Source organism: Tigriopus californicus, chromosome 1 (genome assembly GCF_007210705.1).
Source record: "Tigriopus californicus strain San Diego chromosome 1, Tcal_SD_v2.1, whole genome shotgun sequence".
NCBI classification, from domain to species: Eukaryota; Metazoa; Arthropoda; class Copepoda; order Harpacticoida; family Harpacticidae; genus Tigriopus; species Tigriopus californicus.
The window spans coordinates 2,914,639-2,921,513 of record NC_081440.1 but is presented as its reverse complement, the minus strand read 5'-3'; the positions used below and the strand labels follow the sequence as shown (position 1 = coordinate 2,921,513).

Below are 6,875 nucleotides of genomic sequence, written 5' to 3'. Positions count from 1 at the left end.
AAAGGCACGAAAATGCCTTCATACATATTTTGAATACCAATAAAAGCTGCAGCACAATATATAACTGTGCACAAATTAATTCGCCTTGGTGAATGAAACACGCAAAGTGTGAGTAGAACGATTATCTAGATTTCCTGTATCTCGAATGAATAGCTCCAAGGCTCAAGTCATTAGGACCTTCTAGATGAGATCGTCCCAAGTCGTCCCACAATCACCACGAACCCACACCCAGGGGGACCAAGCACAACACTCATGCGTCACCCACGCTTGAAAATGGTCCCACTCCTTCAGCTCAGGGTTATCCAGTTCCAGGAGCCTGTTTTATTTCTTCCGACCTCGGACAGTTAAGTATTCAAGATATGATCTTGCTTTCTCGAGACAGAGTTCCCAGATTCATAACCTTGGAAAAATGGATATGTATTTTGGGGGTTCTGGTGACCATTATTGAAGCAACTTGAAGTGACCAAGCTAAGAATGGCTGGTTGTTTAATGAATGGAAAGCTAATGTTATCTTAGCAGTACTCCGTCAAGGAACCCTGAACCCACGGTCCCAGTAAGTAGATCGAAAGAGCCCTTTGGTCCAGGCTTTCTCTGCTTGCCATGCTGGTCTACCCACATGGATTGGAGGCTGCGAAGTTTTGGAGTAGCTCTGGCCTTCCTCCTCTTCGTCAGTTTTCCTAGCCTTTTCCTTCCTCTTTCCACTCTCTCTCTCTCTCTCTTTCACTAGTTCCAAAGTTCCAAATTGGCTTCACAGAGGGGTGACCACACCCCAAAACGTTCTGTCAAAATATGTGTGAGGATGAAATCAAATCATTCTCAGTAATGGTTAGATCCTTCAACCAAGATTTCGATCGCTCAGTCTTTGACTTGAAGGCGGAAAATACCCCTACAAATGGCAAATTTCTATTCTCTTCGGCACCCTAGATTGTCCGTGAAAACGGACCCTTTGGATTAGTTGTACATCCTACGTCAATGGGATCGCCAGTGGACTTGTTGGCCCCACCAGGGATCGATAGCCAAGACCCGCTTGCCTTGGAGAAGAAGAGGCCTTCATTCTCCTTTTTGCTGGAGGAGCTCTCTCTCGATCTTCCTGGCTTTCAGGCTGGCCTTCCACGCCCTAAAAAGGTTGGTGGCTCTTCCATTCCCCCCCCGTCCCTCCTCCTGTCTCACTGTATTTGTGTGTGAGTTTCCTGCTCTCATCCCCTCGCTCTCCCTAAAGCCTTTTGGCCTTTCTCCTCAGTTCCAAGACGTGCTTGCTGGTGGAGTAGGACGAGAAAGAACAATATGCGTCCATGAAGAAGGACACTGCTGTGTGAGTGACAGAAACAAAGGTGAATTATTATGTGAAAACCGCAGATTTCTGCCGATTTCAACCCTGGAAGGGCTGAGCCAACCTCACTTTCTGATCAGGTAAGCGTGCTCCGGCTATTTCTAGACCTAAAGGGTGATCAAAATGGCAATCTATTAGGGTGTGTTTCTTTCGAGATGGTTGTGGAGCTCTTTCTCTTTTACAACTCCAGCTTGCCTCGTTGAACTGAGCAATAACGTACTTACGTTCAGTAGTGGTACTTGTAATACTTCGACAGACCATCCGAGTTTGAGGAGCTGAACCAGAAGACTCGTTCACATCTAGAGCGTACAGATTCCAGTTGGAAAGATATAGAATAAGTGCAAAACTCGGACTCAGAGGGTGTGAAACCTGACATAATTTCACTGGCTGGCTGCCATCCAACCCTTCTTTGAAGGAAGTGTAATGGAGCAAAAAGAGACTTTTTCTTGAATGGAGAATTCCCCTCACGATCCAGCCCAATCTTTCGGACAAATCTCTATCGAAATCACTATCATCATGAACATTCTAATACCGTGCCCCCTCCCAATTCCAATCAGCTCTAAGAAGGACCCCTCTTGGCCCTTTGAGCTTGAATTAATCTATTTTTTTTGAGCCCCTCATTCACCCTTCACATCATCAACGTGGGTGTGAAAACCAATTCTGAACGGTTCCTTCAAGTTTTCACTCACTTGGCGTCTCATGAACTTGACTGCCTGCTCGAGGATTGAAGTACTGCAAATGGTGCGTTTATCTAATAATGAGGGTGAGCGGCAAAGGAAGCTCCCTCCATCCCCATCGCTATTTCGTCGATAGTTGATGGCTCCAAGTCATGTGAAAAGTTATGAGACCAATTGAAACTTGGATGGAGCTCCATCTTCAATTGGAATAATGGTTACAGACTCTCAAGGAGGTCCGGCCAAGGGCTTGAGTCGTTTCTGCATGCATGAACCTCAAGGCAAACAGAACTCGCTTTACTGGCAAGTTACGCCGGGTTTAAAGCCAAAAGGTCATTGCTTTGGCTTTTGGTTTCTTGATTTGGATTGAGGCATGAGCACCTTTGGAAACGGAGTTGGTGGTATTGGTCACGACTAAAAATCCCTCGACATCGAGGATTAAGCCACGACAATTTTCTTGACACCTAAATGATGGATAGATCTCAAAGTGGGGAAGTGAACCACTTTAATCGTGGTATCTTTTTTCTACTATACATTTTGCATTGTTGTTGCCAACAATGGGATCACTTGGCGTTTCTTTTAGAAAGAAGGTTATTACTGGCCTTCTGATCTGATGGAAGCTGACTTGCTATGAGACCAATCTTCCAATGCTCTTCATCATCGAAGCCAATCTAGTTGTCAACTCGTGAGTGTGGTGAATTGGGTTGATGACCAAAATTGGATGTCTCAAATGTTGGGCATTTTTCTCAGGAGTTCATATCAAAGCAACAACTTCACATAGAGGGAGATCCAGAGAGAGAGAGACCTCATTGATCAAAATTCCTCATCCATCCTGATTCGTTCTGTGGTACTTGCACAGACACTTTTTGTGTTGCTGCTGTTGCCTGCTTGGCCAAGAGTGGGATGGAGCAGAGTATCTTCTGTGGAAGTGTTCTTTTGTCCACTGATATTGAGGGCCTCAAGATCGGGCTCCAAGATTACAAAGAGTTTTCCACTCTTATCTAGCCTTGGAGAATTCCGGGGTAAAAGGTGGAAAAGAAAATCTTGCATAACGAAGCTCAAACGAGAATCGCTCTTGTATTCAGGATTGAAGGGAGGACCGAGCTCGGCTTTGATCGGGATTTTGATTACGTGATGGCATGTGAGAGATCTAGAGCTAGGAGGAGTAGTAGTAGTAGTAGTGCACAAACAATGAGAAGCCTGGTCCCATTCAAAACACCTTTGAACAAGCCACAGCTACAAACGAGGCCCTTTTGTCGATACAACTCGTTCTGTCACACAGGATTGAAGAGACCTTGGTGGCCCAGGCAAAAAACTTCACGTGCAAAGAAAGCAAGACGAATCCTGTTTCTCCATTCATCCTGAGGACGGTTCATGGCATGTAGATTGAAAGCTGAATCTACTCGTCTACAAAGGACTGGTTGCCCTCCATGTGGAAAGCAATTCGGCTGAGTTTACCTAACAAAAAGGTTCTCCAGAGAGCAACTAAGATATTCATTCCGAGCCCATCAAGGACGGCCATTCTAAACACCTAGGAACCCTCGCCGTCCAATAAGCTTTTGTTTTTGGCTCCAAAGGGGAGTTACCGACATATTTGGAGATGGTTTTGCCTTGTCTACTACCACAAAGACGGAGTGGTAAGCACGCGCAATGATTTGGCCACAAGGCATGCTCACCCCAAAGGGTATTTGGTTCTGTGAAAAACATTCACAGAATCGTCATGAGACGAATCTGATGGACGTGGAAGCTTCATCTTCAGCTCCGTAAATGGCAAGCTCAACTTGGGATGCCTTTGTTGCTTTTTGCTCTGCATTCTCATCCAGAGCTCCAGTCACAACGAGCCGTGCCGGTTAGATAAGATACCCTACAATCTTGGCAAATTTGCCAATTACTCCTTTTTTTAATGTCTAGATGTGACTTCTTCGATTCACGAAGCCCTCGTTGGTCTTTGGAGAACATCCAGAATCGCTAGCTACTGTATTGTTCAATGGTTGTTATGACCCCTGCGAGCCAAGTCATTGTCATTAAAATGTCATTGTCCTATTCGGTAGCAATCATCCATGGGCCAAACAAGATCTTTGATTGTACAGTAGGCCAGTTTCGATCCAGGCATACATTCGGCCTTGTGCCCTACAAATCGATTCGACGAATGCCATGCCTAAATTTGCCTCCAATCCGTTTCGAAATCAGATTCTGGGGATCTGCATCGCTCCGACTCGTGAATTCAACGTACGGAACCAACTTGGCTGGACTCAACATTTGGAGCCAGAGTATCTTGTATCTGTTGAGCACTTTTCAGGCCAAAAGACTAACGCCAAATGTGATCGGATGGGGGATGATGATTTGGGGAGTCTTCGTTTTCGTGTGGGAGCGACATATGGTCATCATTAGAATGGATTAATATTGATTATAGATCTCCATCCATTAGGAGCTTCAAAGCGTAACTTGCTTGTAACGAGGAAGGAGGAGGAGGGTCAATTGAAGGGGAAAGAAAGAAAAGTAACCGTTCGTTTGGTCGTGGGAGGAAATCAAGACAAATTGTAGGTGTGTGTGCTCAACCAGGCAAAGAATAAAGAGTCTCCCTCTCTCTCTCTCTCTTTCTCTCCAAACTTCAGCCTTTGTCTTCCTGGTGTGCCAACTTCAACCCGTAATAAGCAAGAAAGATACATGAAGTCAATTAGAAATGAATTGGAATTTCTCAAGTTAGATTGAGGCCACAGAACTTTGGATTTGGGTACTTGTGCTCCATCATGGGAACGCCCTTGGAGCATCCTGCTCAATCAGCCAAGTGAGAAAGAATCAAGAAGGGGGCAAAAGTTCAGTTCTACCAAAACTCTTTCTTTCCATGATGTGTAGGGCTGGTGTAAAAGGCAAATAAAGAGCACCAAAAAAGGTTGTACAAAGGCAAATAAAGGCACAAAGTATATACTATCACAGTTTCAGTCACAATATTGTCAGTTATTTTAACCAAATTAAATTGACTTTTCTACCTGAATCTAACTCTAGTTTAATAGTCTTATTGAACACTATTCTTCAATGTTGTTAAACATATCTTAGTTGAACCTATCAAAAAATCTAATTTCCCTCTTAGAAGGAATCCAAATTATTTGAAACTAAAACCGAATCTGAACCAACCTGACCTATTTAAAAATCCCTTAGAGCTTACTTGGCTCCAACAATCATGTCGCCAAGGACTGGCCAAGCTTTTTAACCGGAACTGAAAAGCTTGTAATTGAATTCCGAACCTAAATTATATCCCGTTTAAGGAGTATTTCACTGAAATGCTGTTACTTAAACTTAAGGGTATTGAAAAAAGACATCCCATTATTCTATTCAGGGTTGGTAGCAGCTTTTAAAGAAAAAGAGGACATTTGTGCAGTAAAAAAAGTAGGAAAATGCCGACTCGTTAAAAAAGCTTTTTCATGTCCAAAAAGACCAAAAACAAAACGAGGCCCATTTTTCACAGCCCTAATGATGAGGGAGAGTTGTTTGGCATGTACAGGCCAACTTTTTTGTTCTCTTCTCCTCATTCCATGTAAACTGAAGAGCTTCTTTCGCCCTTTCTCAGTCATGTTTCAAAACGTCGAAACTACTGAAGGTTAACCGCCCTAAGCTAGTAGTAGCGAAGCATGAGCGTTTGAGCGCCAAAAATGCAGTGTTCTCGCCCTCTCCAAAAATTTTGCATTTACGGCAAGACGAATGGTTTGTTGATGCAAAGGTAGTTTGTCTTTTACACGTCATGTCTAAACGGGGCGGGTGTTCACTTTTCAAGGCAGGGCTGGTTTGCTGGCTGTCTATTGGCGAACGAGAATGGATCTAATTTTAGGAGGGCAGATCCATCATGTTATTCATCCAACATGCTCGATGGCTTCGGTAAAAGCGGCGTTTCCCCATTGTCAGTTTTTGACGGCATCCCTTGTATGTACCTGCATAACTGTAAGATGCTGGATGAGTGTCCCTTTTGGTAAAGGATGCCTTGGACTTGAAAATCCACAGAGTTTCTTTTCAATTGAAATAATGAGCAGAGGCTCTTAAGAGTATGGATGGATGGATGGACGGATGGTTTCAGACTAGAAGACTTTAATTAGCGATGACATCTGACGGCGAGGTAATGGTGCTACAATAACTGCTCAAGACACTTTGGCGGAAAGAGCTACTTTTGTGAAAAAAGATGGAGAGAGGAAAGGCGAGGGAGAGAAATGTGGGGCTTGGTACTAGAACCATTCTATGTGAATTGAGTTGGAAATCATTATGCAGAAACCTGTACCACTACGATGAGGCCGAGTGCGAAGCGAGAAATAAGTCTTCTGCAACGGAAATCGTTAGCAACCAAGATGATCTCGTTCGTGTCTCTTAGTTGGCTTCATAGAGATAAAGAGAGATTTTCCATTTCTCACCACCCTTATCTCTCCAACAAGCAATGACGACACTTTCAGATGTAAGGTTAGATCATATTCGCACCGTGTGGAAAAGTTGTTTTCTCTCTTCCTTTTTCATGAATACAAAAATCGAGGTGACCTTGCCTATTGTTAACTGCTTTGGATGACAGGTTAAGCTCGTGCAATGGACGTTGGATTCTCGCATCTGTGGCATTGGTTGGGTCTTTGGCACCATGGATGACTCATCCTTGGCCACATGTGTGAGACGGGCATTCAGGCACGGTCTGTGTGGTAGGCCTGCTCGAAGAGATAGAGTAAAGATTTAAAAAACCGACATGGCTGCATGCAACGACATAGCGCTGTAAGGAATTCTTGCCAAAAATTTGCGAGGAGTGAGACAAGGAGGAGTTCTCGCACCTTAATGAAATAAACGAGACAAAAACAACAACACTTGACTGTGTTCGAATACAAGTTTGCCGTAATGGAACCCCT

At 44.0% G+C, this 6,875-nt stretch overlaps 1 protein-coding gene across 1 annotated transcript in view; it reads left to right on the top strand.

Moving 5' to 3' along the window:
• Positions 1 to 1,248: 1,248 nt before the first annotated feature.
• Positions 1,249 to 6,875, top strand: part of LOC131879802 (uncharacterized) — a 14,948-nt gene continuing 9,321 nt past the window's right edge. Inside the window, exon 1 of the mRNA XM_059226239.1 lies at positions 1,249 to 1,410. The gene's annotated coding sequence lies outside the window, so the exon portion shown is untranslated. The remainder of the gene's footprint in view (positions 1,411 to 6,875) is intronic.